The sequence below is a fragment of the Ixodes scapularis genome, unplaced genomic scaffold (assembly GCF_016920785.2).
Source record: "Ixodes scapularis isolate PalLabHiFi unplaced genomic scaffold, ASM1692078v2 PGA_scaffold9__187_contigs__length_104089568, whole genome shotgun sequence".
NCBI lineage: Eukaryota > Metazoa > Arthropoda > Arachnida > Ixodida > Ixodidae > Ixodes > Ixodes scapularis.
The window spans coordinates 74,013,108-74,033,179 of NW_024609884.1; the positions used below are offsets into that span (position 1 = coordinate 74,013,108).

The 20,072-nt window shown below is 47.1% G+C and overlaps 1 protein-coding gene across 2 annotated transcripts in view; it reads left to right on the top strand.

Moving 5' to 3' along the window:
* LOC8053393 (complexin) overlaps positions 1-20,072 on the top strand; it is a 1,077,036-nt gene that overhangs the window by 401,763 nt on the left and 655,201 nt on the right. Inside the window, exons 1-2 of one of the 2 annotated variants that reach the window (XM_042287377.1) lie at positions 179-386; positions 8,209-8,240. The gene's annotated coding sequence lies outside the window, so the exon portion shown is untranslated. Of the gene's footprint in view, positions 1-178; positions 387-8,208; positions 8,241-20,072 lie in introns of those variants that run through there. The other variant, XM_042287376.1, reaches the window with a different exon arrangement.

Here is a 20,072-nt window from a genome sequence, read left to right on the forward strand (position 1 = left end):
CATTGCGCGGCCACGGACAGATTTTATTGTGCTCGGCGTGCCTCCCGCGGACCAAACTGCCGCCTGGCGTCTTGCAGCCGAGGGACGCATATCCGGCAGCTCCGGAGGGAGCCTGCATTCCGAAGTGTCCTTAATGGTGGCGTCTCAGCGGAGATGTATGCGCGGCCCATTCCCGCCTGGTCGAGCGAGGCCGGACAACCAGCAACCTCTTGTTTCGCGTCGCTGGGCTCCCGGCCCGACGCCTTTTGCTCTCCTTTACTGCGAGTCTCCACTATTTATGGGTGAGGCGCGCGCTGTGTTCTTTTAGTGCCAGCTAAGGCTCCATCACAATGTGAACTGCTCGCTGCCGTGAAGCCGGGACGTCCATATTTCTTGGCTAGCCTCTTGTGAGCCATTTTCTCCTTGGGAACGTCTGATTTGGGTATTTTGGCAACAATTTCATGTATCGCTACCAACGCCATGACTCGCAATAAGATTGTAGCCAGACGCCTGATCGCATTCTAAACGCTATGCAATATTATTCGAAGGTACCCGCCCCTTTCTGTGTTCCCGTTGTGATCATCTTTATAATTTACTCTTCTCACGTTTTTTGTTTTTTTTCTTTTTTAATAGAAATATACATTTAGATGCAAAGAGGAGCCTCTGAACGTGGTAAAAAAAAAAAAAGAGTTTTTCATCGCGTTTCTGGAACAGTGATATTGCCTACCGCTTTTTCAGAAACGCGAACGGAATTCTATGGCTACCATAACTGTTGACGTTGATAGATCTTGAGCAGCTGCTGAATCCAAGTGTTCTTTACGTTCATTTCGCACCATTCATGGGTTATTCTTAAGGGGACACTCTTCTTTTGCAATATTTACGCCATTAGACGCAATAGACCGATTTCACTAAGCGGTCCACGCTTGTGTTACGCCGCCATAACTTTAGTGCAGGCGGCAGTACGATTCGCGCCGTCTCGTGCTCTACACGCGCAGAGCTCCAACGCGGTTGCCCCACGTGCAGAAAGACTACAGTTCCCTCGACACATCGCGGCAGCGGTGGCGTTGTCAAACTGGTTGGTGAGATCGGCCTATTTAGGTGGCCTTCGAGGCCCCGCCCGGTACTTACAAAACTAAGCACCCTTTCTTGGCTCTCGCTGGTTGAAGAGATGATTGACGTGTGAAATGTCCGTTGTAAAATTGTTTCTCCGTGCGGTAAATGTATATATATGGACTATATTTGTTCGTGTTTTGAGAAACAAATATTCTAGATAGAGTCATTATTGTTTTAATAAAATATCACGAGATTGCCTTTCCGCTTCTGCTTCAAATGATAAGAAACATGGCTACCGCCGTTTGCGGCATCCTCAACGAGCTTAGCTCGTTGCGCTGGTTTATTTTTATGAGCGCGAGTCGTTCTGCGTTCACCGAGGTGTTTAGAGGAAGATCTCTTCAACCAAACTAGTTTGCAGCGAACAACTGTCGCAAGTACGCGCCTTCGGATGCACTGTGCCGGTGCTTAGGTTCGTAGTTGGACTGGCCTATGCCTAGCGTCCCACGTCAACTATGTTGCTTGGTCTAGCTTGATTTATTCCTGTGCGCGTGTTGATGCTGAATACGTTTGTTCTTGTAAAGGCAGCCCTGCTGCTCTGTGAATTATGCAACCGCTGTGATTGAAACCGTGGTTAACACCGAGAAGATACCCGCAGAGTTAAGAATTTGCGAGTCATTTGCTGGAGGCAATCGGGCGTTCGACTCGCATCAAGTTTGTCTATGTTCCCGTCATTTCGCTACGAAAAGCAAGTATACGCTCTTGAGTTTTGCAGTGCACCTGGCCTATACGAAAGCGAATATTTTTACGTTGAGTTTTAATTGTGCGTGATGACGCTCACCCACCTTGGTTGTGGATGCCGTCTGGAAAAAAAGGTAACAAGGTCAGTAAAGCTGGAAAGACCGCATATTCATTTTATTGACTTATTTTAGTCCTTGGTCGCTTATTACCGCACATCGATAGACGATGACAGACGCTTGTATTGGACCGTGTCTTGTGCGTGAGGAAACGCTAGAACGCCGCTTTCATGGTTGCGTCTTTTTTTAGCCGGGCCGGAGCAGCAGACGGACAGAGGCAAAAATGGGCGCCGACGCGCAGCTTTCGTGTCCATGCCTCACGGGCATTGCAGTCGATGATAGACGGTGGTGAAATAGCAGACGATGTCGGAGGCTGTCGCGCGTCTGCTCGCACGACACGCAGGCGGTGTCAGACGCCAGACTAGACGCACCGGATGTCGCGAAAGGAAGGCCCCAGGAAATGTTAACGTTTTCAGCCGAGCAGCCAAGCCAATCCAGTAGTAATGAACGGGGCCACAGATCTATGGGCCGGGTTTAGAGCGTGCCGTGACCTCCACGTAAATTGCGCCTAACAGCCTAAATATTGCGCAAAATTAAGTTTTGGAAAAATTAAAAAAAAAAGTACTTGATCGATTTCCTTTAAAAACTTTTTCTTTCATTTCAGTGTTCCTTTAAAGGACGCGCTGCTTCACCCTCAACTCCTGCTCATGCTCGTAGTCTCGATAAAGTCGGGAGACACAAGGTGTGCAACGCAAGGGGCGCGTATTGTTTTTTCCTCATAATTAATTCATTAAAATTATTAATTAATGGCTTTTATTAGCGTGACTTATTACATTTAGTGACCGTGTGTATCGAATTTTTTTTTTTTTTTTGGCGAACTCATTTGTAACGTCCCTGAGGAAAGCGAGCCCCTCGACTGTCTATGCTAAACGGTGCATGCATCTATGAGTAGGTGCCATTGCATCTGGAAAGGCCGATTATTGACGGAAGCGACAAAACGATTTTTAAAAAAAATAACAAAAAAAAACACGGACATTTTTTTTAGCCTTTTGTGGCACCGTTCTTGGCATAAACCTCTTTAGTGTTCGGAAAAGGAGAGTAGGGGGACTGAGCGGCGATCTGCTGTTCTAAAAGTCGATCGCTGCGCGTGCCGAGGGCCCCGTTTTCAGTCGCTTGTTTGTAGACGGTTAGGTGAGGGAGCTTAGAGACAGCGCTTCGGTGCTCCACGTAATCATCATGGAGAGAGGCTCGCGGGTACTCGTGCAAAAAGGTTTCATGCTTTTTCGCTTAGTTTTTTTAGTGTGTGTGTGAACGACGGGTTTTTTATGCTTAGTTATCGGACACACTTCTTCCGATGGGGGATTCGCAAGTTTCAGCCGTCAGACGACGCCTAAGCGAAATTGATCGGCGCGAAAATCTGGGTTAGACCCGTGTAGCATTGAGCTGCGAGCAAAGAAGATGCGAACAGGTGTGTACGGCATCCGCAAACGGAGGACCTTATATTGCTCCTCGTGCGTATGGACGCAACGATCGATGTACGGGTAATAATTAAAGAACCGCGTGCCTTCGCTTTCTAATCTGTTCCCCGGACGCACGTGTAGCCACAAATTCACCACATCGGGTTGTATTTTAGGCGTCTGCGTTTTTCTCCTGAAGTTTCGGGCTAAGTTGAAGTCGCCTCCCCCTCTTCCGGCGCACCGAGAAAACCCTTCGAGTTTTAAGGCCGCGATACAACATCCGAAACACTACGTTGTTCCGAGAGATTGCGTATCGATCCTGGGAGGAAACGCGCAAGAGCGCAGGATTGTTTTCAAAATACGGCGAACCGGGCGCTGTGCAGGAACTCGAAATGTCTGTGTGAGTGATCGAACTTTCACGTTGCTCGTCTCCCGAAAGAATGCTGATCTTTAGGGCTCTTCTGAACGGGGAGGTCCGTGTGTACTGAGACTGATAAGAGCTCTTAAAGGCGATTTCGGCTCGAGCTGCGGGTCGCGGCGCCGTCTCGCTCCGGAGGGTCGGAGCCCAGAGACCATTTTTTTGTGTCACACCGTACTAGTCGATTGAAGGGTCGCAGAGAACAGACACAAGCGACGGCGTCCGTTGCTCGCTTACCGAGATTATAATTGGATGGGATACCTAATAATGCTCGAGATGATCCGGCGGCACTGCGGCGCAGAAAGGGGCCCCAACGACGACGATAACGGTGAAGCGTCCGCGGCGGCCGTCGGTGGTCCGCTCTGATTAGACCTCCGAGGAGAGAAAAGCGATGATTGATGCAAATGAGCGCTTGGCGTGCCATTGACTCTGCTCAGAAAGAATCTCGATAAATCAGTGCCTTATCGCGGGAAGCCCGCTACACCAGAATCCTTTTAGCGGACGCCATGGACAGTGCGCTTTCCGCCCGAACAGGAAACATGCCTGGCCTTCGGTCCCGCTCAGACGACACTGGCTGGCGCCTCCGCCCGTTGGCCGGGCGCGAGTGGCGAAGCTTGTCACTTCGGCGCGTCGTACAGCTAAACGCCGGAGCTAGGTCCAGAAGTGGTCCGCCGCTCTGGCGGTACAATTATTGTGCGAGTCCCGGTTGCTACAGGCGAGCCTCATGGCGGGCATGTTAATGTAGTTCTCGTGGCTTCGGCCGCTTGATCAAGCGGCCGGCCCTTTGTTGATGAAGGGTCCCTTTGAACGGGTCATTGCGGCACATGTTGGGGCGCTTTGCATCCTCTCTTGTGGAAACCGAGAACAGAGGTCCCGAGGCACTTGGGTGAGAGACCGAGGCCAGAAAATGAGCAAACCACGGGTCACTGGCTCCACGACCGAAGCGCGCGGCGTCGAGGAGCTCGAATGTGCTCCTCTGTGCACAGGGAATGCTACGAGCGCCTGGTTGTGCCGGTACAAATCGAGAGAGGAGACGAGAAAACCGAGCTCTGATTGGAAGGATTAGTGCGGAGATGCAAAAGAGTTTGAAGGTAAGCTAGTCGGCTCATAACAAAAAACAACAGCGAAAACAAAACAAAAAAACAAAAAAAAGACACAAGGACAAGTAAACGGAAGACGCAAACACAGAGCTGACTCGGGACTCCGTTTTCTTTCTCTTCAATACACAGAAGCAATAAAGGATATAAAAAGAAAGCAAAAAATACATTCATAGCGCGACAATTTTTCAGTCAGCCATTCGAAAACATAAAAGAGCAAGTTTTGCAAAATATCTAACAAATCTAAAAATTGAAGGAAGTAAACATCAAGTCTCACACATACGTTCGCATTCTGCGAATGAATTAAAACTCTTCACTGCACATCGTAGCTGGCTCTGCACTAACGCAATGCGGTCCTGATGTTTGCGTTAGTGCAGAGTCAGTTACGATGTGCAATGAAGAGTGAATTCATTCGTAGAATGGAAACGCACGTGTGAAAGTTGAGTTTTAGTTACTCCCATTTTTTTTTTACTTGTTAGATATACTGTTACACTTGGTTTTTATATTTGCCGATGGCTGACTGAAGAAGTGTCCTGCCATGAATATATATATATATATATATTTTTTTCCCCACTTGATCGCTCCTGTTTCTTGAAGAAGAAGGGTAAGAAAACGAAATCGTGAGTCAGCGCTGTGTTTGTCCCTTTCGTATACTTGTTCTTGTGTCTTGTTTGGCGTTGTTTTCTTCCCGTAGACTCAAAGCTACCTACCTACCTGCGTTTTTCTCTATTCACTCTTCGAACGCGTTCGAGCGCCCAATGTCGGCGTCTGGCGTTCGGCGTTCGCGTTCGAAAGAATCGAAAGAGAAACACTAATCGTTCCAGCCAGAGCTCGGTGTTTTGTCCCCGTGCGCTATCGTCTGCTCCTTTCTCTCAATTTTTACCCGCATGCCGGTGCAGACTTGCGTGCAGCATGCGCGTGAAGGGAACTTCGGCAGGCCTGCAAGTGCGCGTACTTGCTCACACAAGCCAAGACCTGGAGTCAGCCCCTGCTTGCTATCATGTTGTACACACGGGCAACTTTCTGTGACCGTCCAAGTGATGGGACGGGCGCTCGCGCACCTTGGGCGCCGACCATAGCTGTGCACGCGCACTCTTCACTTCTGGATAGCCACAGAGGTTTGTCCGCTAGTGTAGTCACGAATAGACTATACTCAATGGAACTTTGTCTTCACCTTCATCGGTCGTGTGGCAATTCTCTCCTTAAGGAGAGAGGTGTCACACGACCGATAGTAAGCATTAAGTAAACAAGAGCTTCTTTCCCCACTTTTGACCCTGACATTGTGCCACAATAAAGAGTTAGGTCATTGGGTGGTTTTCCGTGGCCACACTTACTGGACGTTCCTGATCGTGGGCCGTCAACGACCTTCCATACGGCTCTCTCGCAATGCGCCCTTCACATTGATAGACGTGCTGCGCTGCGAAGTTCTACAGAACAAACGCGTGACTAAAAATTGAAAATGTACAACCAACTAGCCCAAACCCAAGTCCAAGCTTTATTAATCGCCCTTCACACATTCAAGATTGTCGTTTTCGGCAAGGAATTAAGGATGGACTGCATGGAGCTAACTTTCACGGCGGAATTCACGTGGCAAAAATCTACAACGACGCGCCGCCGCGTATTCACTCATCATGAGACGAACAAGCTGCGAACGCCGACGATGCGAACAGCGCGACTTTCAGTGTTGCCACGGGGGAAAGTTAATAAATATCCACTGAAACCAACCATTTAGAAAGCTTTGCTTAAGCACGTTATATTCGTTAAAAGCGCTAAACAAATTCGACGAAGCGAGCAAGTGCTCTATAATAATGTACTTTTGAGTCTTATTAAACCTTTAAGTTTTTGTCGGGAAAGAGATTGGTGCGGATGCATCGGGGAGCATGCTTGGCCCGTAACACTGTGCATCGGAGCCAAGCGCAAGCCAAACCGCGAACCACGTCATGATTGGCCCACGTCCTTCGCTGCGCGTCGGCCACTTCCGGTAGCGGTGTTCGCCGGGCGAACAACATCTATAGTCGGTCACAGGTTAAGAAGGTAGCGGCAAATGCCCCTCAAAGGGAATCCTATATCCCTCCGCCACCTCCGCATCCAATAGCGTCCCATCGTTTCCGTGACGTCGCGGCCAACGCGCGAGGAGGGTCTTGCCTTTCTGTAGTACATATTTCCTTTATCTTTCGACTTCGACTTAGCATTGTGGAACCCACGAGAGGGAGATTAGAGTTTTCCCCCACCGACGGAAACAAATACGACTTTCGGGGATTAGCTTCCCCCCCCCCCCCCCCCCCCCCCCCCCCCCCCCGATGGATACAAAGGCTGCTTTCTTAAAAAGTGGGAGCGGAGACAAGTTGCTATGCAAGTTGGAATCCATTGAAGCGGAACAAGGAGCGTTTCCAGCGAACTCTTCTTTTGACTGCGGAGAAATTTGAAACGGGCGCATCACGCTGGTGGGAGGAGCTTCTCCTACCTTCTTGACTTGTAACCGACTATAGCTAGATTTGCGGCGAACAGCCGGCTTTTTAATGACGTGGCATGAGCTAACGCCGCCGGGCGAAGTTCGTCGGTTATTTGCCGCATATTCGCTCCATGCGAGTTCAGTGCTTGCATCGATGATGCTCTATCCAGAAGTGCACCCAACTACGGCGGCCAGTGAATATCGGCCATTTTGCCAGAAATGTTAACCCTTGTAAAGTTAGCGACCACTCTATTAGAGAGTTTTAGTATAGCCTATTGGAGGAAACGAAAGCGCTGTGCGTTTGCGTCAACGTTGCGTGCTCCATATTGCATAGCTGCGTTGTCGCCATTCGCCAATTCAAGAAGCAGTTTGGGGCTCCATGCGCACTCAGTGTGGAACACCTAACGTAACGCAAACCTGTCCCCCTCGAGCCCTCGGGCCTGTGGTGCCTCGTGCCTGTGTGGACAACACTCGAGCGGATTCCGCGTTCTGTACCACTTTCTTTTCCTCTTTCGTTAATACATGAGTTGTGAGTGTGGGCTTGTCTGTCGTTTACGTGTTCCTCTTCTCTGTCCTTGTCCTTGTGTGCGCAACTGTAACTGTGTTTAACGGAAACGGACAACGGCGTTTGCCCGTATACACAATAGTAAATCTCACAGTTGTTTGGGTCTGAAGAATGTATCGTGCAGTGCGGCATATACTAACATTAGAACTGAAGTGCGTGGAACGCAAGAGTGCACCACTCATATATTATAAACTTCACAGATTTTTGTTCAACGGTATTTAGCAAAATAACATAATTCGTTTCATATTCTCTATAACAACGAAGAATATATGTTGATGTATGACTTAAGATATTAGTATCACTGGGCGTATCCCCGCCCTTCATTGCTCGTTGCTCCCTCCAGGCGTGATTCTAAGCACGGTCCATCGTAACAGACGCACTTTTATTTTCCAGGTGAAGAGGCCATTCAGAGAAGACCCCGCCAAGTGAGTGTTCCTCTGCGGAGGTCATTTTTCACGTTGACACATCTCTGTTAGGCCAGTTGTTAGTTCCATCGCATTTCGCGATTCGCAGCGTCTTTTCTTGGGAATGTTTTTCTGGGACACAACGAACATTTACCAAAACTGCCCTTCAGGCCGCTGATTTTGCTTCGGGCTAGCGAGTTAATAAGCATCTCTTATGCGTTCTCCCTCCCCAAAATGCGACAAAAGGTAGAAAGGAGCGGCGGCGTGATCAGGCCGCCGCTCGTTTCTCTCTTCGTCGACGCCGAAGTTTCCCTTCGAACTCAGAGCGGGGGTTTTGCTGAGGTGGCCCTGCGGCGGTGGCAGTTTCCCGGATAATTATTCCCCGTGTAATTTGGTCTTCGGTGTCGTAATTAACGAAAATGGTTTGCCGGGCCTTGAACGCCGCCTGAGGGCGCGCGCGGAACCGCCGGGCTAGCGGCGCTGTTGGAGGGAAACGCGAGCTTTGTCGCGCCTGACTGGCCACTCGCTGGCCTGCTCGCCTCGTGCGACGGACTTGGTCTCGCGTACGTGCAGTGGTAAAGGCATTCCAGTGTTCTCTCCACGCCTTATTTTTTTTTCATCAGAAACTTCTGGGTTCCTAAGAAATTAAAAAAAAAAGTGTGTGTGTGTGCGCGCGCGCGCTCGTGCGTGCGTGCTTGCGTGCGTCCGCGCGTGCGTGCGTGCGTGCGTGCGTGCGTGCGTGCGTGCGTGCGTGCGTTCGTGCGCGTGCGTTTTCCTATTTTATTATGTTTTACCCCCGTGATCACTTCATCCTTCCGTATTTCGCCGCATAGCGTCCAGATGCGCAAATATAGTTGGCACATTGTTTACAGATGCTACATCGACTGTTTGTCATCGTTTCTTCGCCCGCATTCAATCCTTCACTTCGTTTTGCTAGCGGTTCGTTGTTGTGGCGCTTTTGTTTTTGATTTCGAGGATACTTCGGTACCATTTGTAGTTTCGGGGGCCATCGTTCATAAACGGAGATCCCGCCGCGCGTGAGTCTGCGTTTTCGCGCCTTGGAGGTGTTTACCTTACTTTGTGTACAATAGGAATCTGCGCCTTCGGGTCAGCCAATCGAATGAGGCCTGGAGCGACGCAGTCCCGCAGCACTCATCTTCGACAGCCGCTCCCCCCCCCCCCCCTCTCCCCCTCCCCCTCAATATTTGAAGAAAAACATAGTCGAAAAATTTAAAGTGCAATTCTTTTCGAAAGAAAACAAAATGTTGGCATTTTTTTTACGTTTTAGCAAAGCAGATTGCGTCAAGAGCCTTTGAAGGGAATCTGAAGCGCTCTGGTATTTGATGAAACACTTAAATCGTCTTCATTTGACCTACAGGATGTCAAATGGTGAGATTATTTCTTTAATTTGGTGCATGGAGGCTACAGAAAATCATTTTCAAAGTACCGCTGAAGGCCCTCCTTCCCAGAGTGTGACGTCACAAAAGGAGTTTTCGGAATCTCCGCTCACACGCATCTTCAGCGCCTATCAAAGCTATGCACGCGCACTCTTGCTTTAAAAAAAAAAAAAAGGCAGAAAAAAACGTCACGACTGGTGCCAGTGCGCGGGAGTATGCCCGAAAAGCTTACAATTGCACGCGCCGCCCCCAACGAGCGACACGCGCTTGGCGGCCCACAGCTCCTCTTATGACGTAACAACTGGTCGGAGGTTTTTCGCGTTGTCTCGCGTTCATTTACATCTTTGGGAAAAACGAACGTGATATTCAGATTCACAGAATAAAACTACACTAGAATCAACCTCTTTTTCTTTCTTTTTTCTTTTAAAGAAGTGTTTCAGCTTTTTTTTTAGGTGAAGGAGGGAGGGTCGCGCACTAATTCAACCTTGTGCGTTTCTCGCAATTTTTGCTCGCGTCGTGTATATGTGGCATGAAACTGTGGATTGAGGGCCTCAAGTCATGTGTTAGGAGACGTGTGCACATTATTTCACCGTTTACGGAAGTCACAGCCCACATACGTAAAAGAGTGGATGACTTACAGTCATCCACTCTTTCTACTGTACGCGAAAACGACCCTAGCTTTCCTTCTATAGACCCATCAGAGAAAAAAGCGCCACCTGTCGTACGCAACAGCAACTAGTGGCTGCCGCCATGCTGCAGGATAGTGCGCGTCGCTGCATACGCTGCGTTGGCCGTAGACGCTAGTCAATTCCTGCCCACGATGCCAACGTACTGCTGCGTACCCCTCTGTAAGCAAAGTGGGTATCTGGACAAGTCTGGCATTAAGTTACATATTCGGAAATGTACTCGTTATCGGTTGACGGCGGCTTAGCCGCGCCAACGTTTCCCTGCTGAAGTGCAAAAACGGAACACGAACCGTTCTCACACTACGCACCTTGGGTGTTTGAGTCGGGTGTTTTTAATCTCACTTTGTTGCGTTTGGAGGTAGAGTTTTCAAGTTTCAGCTAGTTTGAAGAAATCAAGGCGTCAAATACAAATATAATGTTGCTCGTGGTATTGCTTGTGAACGTGACAGCTTCGCGAGCGCCTAGCTTCAGGTATGCACGAGCTCGCGGTGCTTCAAACTTGCGCGTGTAAATTATATGTTAGGTACGCATGAAGCCATACGACCTGACGCTTTAACCTGCCTGTAGCGCAGACATCTGTGCAGCGCGTGCTTTATGCAAAGCAAAATGCACGCGCTTGCAACTTCTGCTTCACTGCAAACTTTGCTGCTCTACATTTCCCAACTCTGAAATCCCCCTCAAGAAAAAGGGACTAGACGTATCAAGTAGGAACTTGTGTCGAATACGGCCTCTACTGGTTAATTTGCGCATTGAAATTTTAAGTCTTAATTCGAAGTAAAAATACGCGATTTGACGAGCGACGAGTCAAGCGACGGCACAAGCGACGAAAGTCGGCTACGAGCAACGAAAATGTTTCACTGTCGCTTGTCGCGTCGCTTGGTTTTGGATTTCTAGAAAACGACGCTCATCGCCTTGGTCGCTCGCTCGTCGCTTTTATGCGGTGTGCTTCATCGCGCGACTGTCCGAGCGACAGCGAAGCGGGACCCCTGCGCCTGTTTTGTCGCACATCCGGAGAGTACTGGCGACTTCTAACTTCATTGATTTGTGCCAGCTGCTCGTCGATAGTTGGACCAGGGTTATTTCAACATCCCCGCTGAAAAGACGAATAAGAAAACAAAACGTATGAGCTGCCATTTCGCGAGCGCTCGTTCGACGGGATTATTCCTTCAAATGAAGCGCTAATCACACGAAACCTTCCCAACACACTATTTCGAGAAATGACGGATTTCTATATAACTGAAGAATATATCAAGCTACGTCTATAGTATATATATTAGTTCTCATATTTGAGTCGCTGCTACTTTGTATCTGCTAAGAACTACTCGTACAAGTCTCATCGTGCAAAGTGATCTTGCTCCCAAATCAGAAGTACAGCCAACAAACTGGAAGTTGTTGTAGACCATTTCTGACGTTTAACGTTTTCTTAACAAAGCTGAGACTGGGTGAAGAACGTGAGTAAAGCAAATTGGAAGAAACAGAGGAAGGACGACAGAAGGCAACGTCTCACTTTGGGTCTTCCACTTTGATTTCTTCGCGTTCTTTACCCAGTCTCGTTTATTAAAAAAAAATGAATTTACACTACCCTCGCCTGTGCCATCAACGCTTTATCGTTTCAGTTCAGACGTCCCACGGCCGCAATGCTCTCCGCAACCCGCTACGAGATCCGCGGTTCTGCCGAGAGCGCTAGCACAATGCATGCACGTGTATTATCGGCACCTTCCTAGCAGAGAACCTAGTGGAGATGGTAAAACAGACTAAGCACGCGCTGCGGATTGCGAGCCCTGTAAGCGCGCGCGCAATCGTGCATCAGAAAACGAGCTCGCTCTGGCTGCGCAATTCGCTACATACGCGGAACTCAACGAGGCAGAGGGGCGTACAGCGATAAACTGGTATCCCGTTTAACAGGGAAATGTGACCCCCACCTGGCTGCCGCCATGTTGTACAATTGTGACCACTAGACATGTGAACGTACCAAATCCTGAGGTTTTACGCAAATCTGAGCCGAGATTTGTATTGCGATCACTGTAAAAGACACGAGAAACTTTTTTTTTTTTTTTTTTCAATACTGTTATTCCCAGAGATTAGGGTCTAGCTCCGATAGAAATCCAAAATGCAGCACCGCGTCTGACGCATCAAGCGGAGGCATTGCGAAGCTGCCCGAGTTTTGTTGGTAAAAGCACTTTTTTTTTTTTTTTTTTTTTTTTTGGGGGGGGGGGGGGGGGGGGGACTTAAAAGAAACGAAACAGAACTTATCTCGTTGGTACTAAAGATCAAGAAGCAATTATTTGTACGCAGTACTTCGTTGAAATCTAGACGTAAAACTATAAGGTCACGTGTCGAGTGGTCACATATATGCAACATGGCGGCGGCCCATTGGGAGTCACTTTCAGCTGCCAGTTTATCGCTGTAAGGCCCTCTACCTCATTGGTTCAACTGAAGCTCTCGATACTTCGTTTCACCTTAAGTCCAGATACAGTCGACGCTACGAGCTGATGGGATAAATCAGACAGCGTCAAGAGCGCACCATCCTGGTGTTCGTCATGTCTCTCTGCGTGTTCTATCATCGCTGGACCAATAACGAATAGGAAAGGCCCAGTGACTTGCGCTTTTGACACTGCTTGATTGGTCCCATTAGCTCGTAGCGTCGGCTGCGTCTGGACTTAAGCTGAAACAAAGTAGTAGAGCCGCGATGTTTCGATGGCGCCCCCTTATGGTTTCCTATACGTGATGTCACGGCCAGAATTTGCTTCATCGTGGTAGGCAGGATTTGCCTCCACCCCGCCGGGATCATTATAGAAGAAGCTATGGTTTGGCCAATCGCGAACTTCGACCACAGCGACGCTTTTGGTCGCGCACGTCGCTAATAGTTGCAGCTTACAAGAAAATGGCGGCCGTTCAGAGGCCGTTCGCCCCTCCTGTTACCGGTCTTTCTAACGTGATTTTTTATGTGGCTCATGACGGCGCTCATGGCTCAATTCGTTCTGACATGTTAGACGCCAATTATTCAGCCAACTTCAAAGTCTAAGGGATGGGCGGTGAAAGACGGGAGGGGTGGGCCGCATACATATGCCGTGATACCGGTCTTCGTTGCCCGTGCAAGAACCGCCTCCCCTCTCTTTCGCTCGTTACTGTCCCGTCTTGCATATATTACGGCTCTTTAATATTCTTTTTGGCCTTCGCTTTCGCCTTCCCTTCGAGTGCTCCTCCTCACTGGCCCACGTAGCTTCTTCTCATACACAAACCTCGCTAATCAAAAAAAAGAAAAAAAACGTCGCGTGTTTTTTTTGTTTTTTTTGGCTTCTGTTTCAATGTCAAAAATTTAAGGGAACTTTTGAGAGATAAGAAAAATCGTTGCCAGTGATGCTGGCTCGCGCTCGTCGATTCCTCGTCAGATATCGCCCCGGGGGGATTAAAAGCCATTAGGGTCTAACGCCGTGGGCGTCTCTGCAGCCCCTTATAGCTTATGCTTGGGTTGCTGCGTCTCGCTGCGCCAGCCACTGGTGAGGGACTTGATCGGGGATCGGGCCAGCGGCAGCGAATCTCGCTCTCACTGTCCGTATGGCGCTCATTTCTGATGACCTTTTGTCGAGCGCGCGAGTGCTCAGAACCGCGAAGACAAGTTTGAACGATGGAAAGAGCCGAGTCCCCTAGGCAGGCAGACCCTTGGCGGCCAACTTGAAAGTTGCGCCACGCGCCTTGCTAAAAGTAGACTGGCACAGTGGTCTTTACGTAAGGGACACCGCTGCGTTTTTGTCTCTTCTAGTGCCAACTCGTCTTCACCGATTTCTCTGTTTTTGCGAAGCTATTTTGGAGAACCTGTGCCGGGGCCTTAACGATGTCGAAGACAGAGTGGCCGGTTGCGGGGATCCCAACGATCGTTTGGAGCTTCGTTGACTGCGTCCTGACTCTGGCAGACGCTCGGCTAAGGTTCATGCGACAAATGGGAATTTGATCTCTTCTCGATGAGGTTTCTGGAGCGCGAGAGGGAACGAGGAGACTTCGCTGCAGGTTTGCAATCTTCCTCTTAAACGAGGAGATGCAAAAAGGCCACACGAGCAAGCGTGCTACATGGGTTAGGTGCCGAAAGCCAGACCCAACAGGCCCTGCGACAGGTTGTCCATTTATCGGTCTCTGTCTGACCAAGCAGACAAACCCTAACCTCCCTATTAATCTATTTTCAAGCAAACAGCAATCCTCTTTTCTTTCTTTTTTTGCTTTCCTTTCCCTAATGGCGATTTGTTTATATTTTTTTGTTGTTGTTCTTTATTTAGGGGGCGGCGCACCGTTAAATCATCCTTTAAATTCCACACAAAGCCGGAAGTTAAAGGACGCAAAGAAATGAGAAATACTAATGCCAACTTTCACAGTAATAGTATGTCGTAAAAGAAGGTAGCAAAACAAGCTAGCAAAGTTTAAACAAAATGTGTTTTAAGAGCGGGAGGAAAACGTTTCTATTAAAACAAAAGACTGGCCAGGAAGCGTAAGAGGGGAGGGTTTGAGGAATAGAGAAATGTGTAATATTGAGCGAGACTCGCTTCCCCGACGAATCGGAGCAACGATTCCCTTCTTTGTCTCGGAGTGCTGTTGCATTATCCGCAGAACCAGAAGTTTGTCAACTATCTGATATAAAACGTAATAGAAATTCTTAAGGTGTTGGGAATCATGGGAGGCTTAGAGATGAAAGTCATCACAAAGAGGAGCTAATTAAACACAATACCATTTTTTTCTTTATACCGCGATTTGAAGTTTGGCTTATCTTGGATAGGATCTTGTAACTAGCTAGATCATGTGAAGTTCAGAGATCTGAGTTAATCGCCTCTTGCATTAATTGATCACCTTTACGGAAATCAGAGCGCAACCATTCGAATATGGCTACGTATGTTAAAAAGTTAAAGCTGTAAACATTGATTCATTGCAGGTTCCAAGAGGAAGCGTAGTTCCTAAAAAATCTCGCCAGTTCCCTTTTTCGGAGAAGGATTCTGTCGGACTGGCTTACTTCAGCAGCTCTTACCTCAACAACCGGGGCGAGTCCTGCAAAGTTCCCCACGGAAGAATGTAGTACACCTATTTCGGTACATACTCCAATCGTTGTATGCCGCATGCGTTGAATCCTGCGAATTCCTAACAAAAAAAAACGCACATAAAACAAAATTGTAGGTTTGCTTTTCTTGGAATGGGGTTCGTTGGAAGTAGCCATATTTAGCGCCTTATATCTCAAAAACTAGGGTGAATCTCGCAAAGTTCCCGCGGAGTCATTTAGTAAAACCGTTTGTGTAGATGATTAGATAATTTTAAGTCAGATATGTTACACGCTGCAGGTTCCTGGCAAAGACCCACTCCGCAAAAAAAAAAAAAAAAAAAAGCTCGTAAGTTTGCTTTTTTGGAATGTGACTTTCGAAATAGCCACACTCAGCGCCTCTTATTTGAACAACCTAGAAGAATCTCGCAAAATTCCCTGGGAATCATGCTGTACAACTCTTTGAGTAGATGTTTAAATAAACTTAAGCGATATGGGTTGCACGCTGCAGGTTCCTGGTGGAGGCGCACCTCCCCGAATGACTTGGGGGTTCGCTCTTTTGGAACGTGATTCTTTCGAAGTAGTAACATTCAGTACGTCGTATTTCAACAACCAGGGAGAATCTCGCAAAGTTCCCTGGGAATTATGTTGTACAACTCTTTGAGTATATGCTTAAATAAGTGTGAGCCATATATGTTGCACGCTGCAGCTTTCTGGCAAATGCGCACTCCCACAAAAATCTCGTAGGTTTGCTCTTTTGGAATTTGATTCTTCCGAAGTTGTCACATTCAGAGCCTTTTATCTCAACAACCAGGGCGTATCTTGCAACCTTCCCGGCAAATCATGTAGTAAATCTATTAGAGTAGATGTTTAAATAATTTTAAGCCATATAGGTTGCATGCTACAGCTTCCTGGTCGAGGTGCGCTTCCCCAAATACTCAAGCGTGCGCTCTTTTGGAACGCGATTCCTTGGAAGTAGCCACATTGAGCGCCTTTGATCTCAACAACCAGGGCAAATTTCGCAATATTTCCGGCAAATCATGTAGTAAACCTCTTTGAATAGATATTTAAATAATTTTAAGCCATATAGGTGGCACGCTGCAGGTCCCTGGCTGAGGCGCACTCCCCTTTCAAAAAACTCGTATGTTTGCTTTTTTGGAACGTGATTCTTTCGAACTAGTCACATTCAGCGCCTCTTATCTCTACAGCCAGGGCAAACCTCGCAATGTTCCCGGTGAGTTATGTGGCACAACACCTTGAATAGATGTCATAACAGCTTTATGTAGGTATTTCTTTTTTCCGCGAATAGCAAGCGACTGGAGTAGCCTTACTATCAGTGAGGTTTTTAAGCAAACCGTTACCGTGCTCCGCATACCGCACTATCGCAGCCTTTGAAGCATGCTTTTATAATAGGAACTTTTAATAAACCGCTACCGTGTTCTGCGTAAAGGATGAACTCCATGGGACGAATATGCTGCGAAAAATCGACGAATTTTGCCCGGCGGTGTTTGTTCTGCGCTAGGAATCAGCACAGTGGTTGCTACGTCGCGCGGAAAGCGAGCGTGCCGTCGGGCGACGTTCGTCGGTTATTCGTCCAATAATTTGCTCCTTGGAGTTCAGTCTCAACACTCTACCTTTTAAGCGCGCGCCCAGGTGGTACCGTGACCTCAGGGCGCGTGCTTGAAAGCATGATTCAAATGTTCCAGTAGTGCGGTTCGCGGAACACGGTAACGGTTTGCTAAAAGTCCCAGTTGTCACGCAGCCATCGTTATCATTATATGCCTTCCATCTAAATGAGTTCCATTACAGTATAAATATTATGTTTTATTGCTCTGAAACTTGTTTGCATTGTTTCGGCTTTGCCAGCCTGTTTTACTTTCAGCACTGCATTAGTACCTACCTGCTAAAATCCCAGCTAGTGATTGTAAAATAAATTAAATTGCAAAAACGCCATTTACATATATACAATTTCGAAAATGAAAAGTTCTCTTTCCTGCAGTATTTCACATGCTACAGGAGAGATACATTTGAAGGGCAAGAGATAAATATTTAATTGATTATCTCTCAGGGAACCTAGAAAAATTCAGTAACAGGTTAGATATGCATACGAAATTTGATAATGTGCAGTCCCTGCTATATATCCTTCCGGGAACTTTATGAAATACTGAATGGTAGTTTCATAAATTTGATAGAACTAAAACGAAACGAAGATTTTCATGGGAATCAATTGAGGAAATCGAATTTTTTCTCCATGAACCTGCAAAAACCGTCATAGGATAATGAAAATTTTCTGGAAGTAATAAATCTAACTGATCTTAATATATCTGAGAGAACATTCTGTTATTTGACTTTTATCGGGTAGATTTTATTGTGATTTATTGGTTTGAAAACATCTTCAAGAGGAGGCAATGTGGTCGATGTTCCGATTTGCTGGGGATGAGCTCGGGATTCTCGTCTTCAAAAAAAGATAGCCATTAAAAGACAAGTATTTGTGCAGTGTTGTAACCGAAATTGGCAGGAAACCAAGAACTGTCAAATGAACTGATTGTTTTGTTTAGGGAGTTGTTGAGCTTTGTTAATTCCCAGTGACTGAGCAACTGGAACGGCAGTGTACTCGCTCTCTTGTTTTATTAAAAATGCCAGCACGTTGGCGTGGCGGTGTCATTTTAATTCTTGTTATCACTGTAGGTCAGAGCTCTTGTTATCACTGTAGGTCAGGGCTCAAAGTAGTCTCATATAAACAAATCAGATCTTAAGATGTCACTGGCAAAACTGAGTGTTTACAAAAAGCATATAAAGCACGAGTTCTCTTCTCTTTGAAATCTTTTGAACCAACGTACCAACGTACCAACGTAAAGCCCCCCCCCCCCCCCCCCCCCCGGTCTTACGTTGGTTTTCAAGCTTTCCGGTGTTTGCTCTCTGGCCCCCACACCAAATAAGTTTGAGACCACTGCTCTATAGAATGGGGACTAGCCAAAGCGTTCTCCACCCTCGACAACCGCCTAAAACTGCCTTGTTGGATCGGGAATTTGATATTATAGAGGCCCGTTCACACACTTGAGACTTTTGCGACTTTTTAGAACCGAGTCCCTTAAAACATCTTAAAATCGCTTACCACGAGAGAACACTAGAAAACACGCTGACACGCTTGCTCCCTGGAACTGAATTTTATTAGAGCGAAAAGAACTGCATTTTATAAGAGCGAAGGGAACTGCATTTTATTAGAGCGAAGATAACTGCATTTCATTACAGCGAACTGAACTGCATGCCATTAGAGCGATGGGAACTGCATTTCCCTAGAGCGAGAGGAACTGCATTTCCTTAGAGCGAAGGGAACTGCCTTTCATTAGAGCGAAGAGAACTGCATTTCATTAGAGCGAAGAGAACTACATTTTGTTAGAGCGAAGGGAACTGCATTCCCTTAGAGCTAAGGGAACTGCATTTCATTACAACGAAGAGAACAAACTGGCACGTTGGCACCCTGGATCTGCGTCTTAGTTTTCGTCTAAGCATGGTCATTAACACTGTTTTTATTTGTGCTAGTATTTATTCGTTCCACGTGCGTGCCCTGCTGCAAACCAAACACCTTTATCGATTTTTTGTCGTGTGTGTTTTTTTTTTTTTTTTTTTTCTGGTGAACATTCCCATAAACTTTGCTGATATTCTTGTTCGATTCGACATTCGAGTTTTTGGCCACTATCCGACAGTATTCAATTCGAATTCGATTCTAGTTTTAACTATTCGCACACCTGTACTTCAAAGCCTTCTTTGCAATTCTATCCGCGGCAAGTAAAACGAAGAAAAATGGAGGCGGGAAGAGAGAAAAAAAGTATAAATATAAGATGGCAAGTAATTTTCTTCAAAAGAAAAAGGTAAAGTTTAATTTGACAGAAAGGTGCTGTTTGAGGGAGAGTGACTAGAAACTACGCTAATTACGGAGTCAAGTAGACGATCTCGTCTTTAGAAAGAACAAGCGAGGGCGCAGACACGTTATTGTAAACTGTGTTCATGGAGAATGATTCATTTATTCCCCCGCTAAATCTGTTAATAGACCCCTTTCAAAATTCACGTGCAGATTATTACAAGGTCGGAACCACTGCACAATGGTGGAACAACTGACGTCAAAGAATGCGCAAGTTATTTCATAAGATAGCGAGCGTCGGAGCGCGGCCAATGCGAGGCGCTAAAGATTGAATCAAACATCGTCGAAAGTGCAACGTCACTGCGCTCTTCACCTTTTTTGGGTGTGTTTTTGCCTCCTAATCCAACCAAATGTATATTGTGTGCCGCGGAGTTTCAGTTTTAACCCGCCATTTTGCGGGGTTTTCACAGCTGCCAACCGAGAGCAGTATTTCGAGAGGCGGCTATATGCCTTCCCAAAATTCTAGTGTTCTCGAAACATGGAACGCAGTCATTGGATGTATAGGACTCAGCTCGAGCCCGTGACACTTCCAAATGATGCTTTCGGAGTCTGCTGTTTCGATATCTCCCCGTCTGCCCGGTCTACTGTTATTCGCAACCCAATGGAAGAGAAGGCACTTTGGGGAGTCAAGTAGGCGCTTCCAAAGACGAGATTGCTTACTTGACTTCGGAATTAGCGTAGATTCTAATCACTCTCCCTCATACGGATATCGAAGCCTTTCTGTCAAATCGTAATTTATGTTTTTAGAAAACGTTTTTTTTTTTTTTTTACAATTTTATCTTGACTATTTTCTTTTGGTCTCTTTCCGCTTCGCTTTCTCTTCTTTTTACT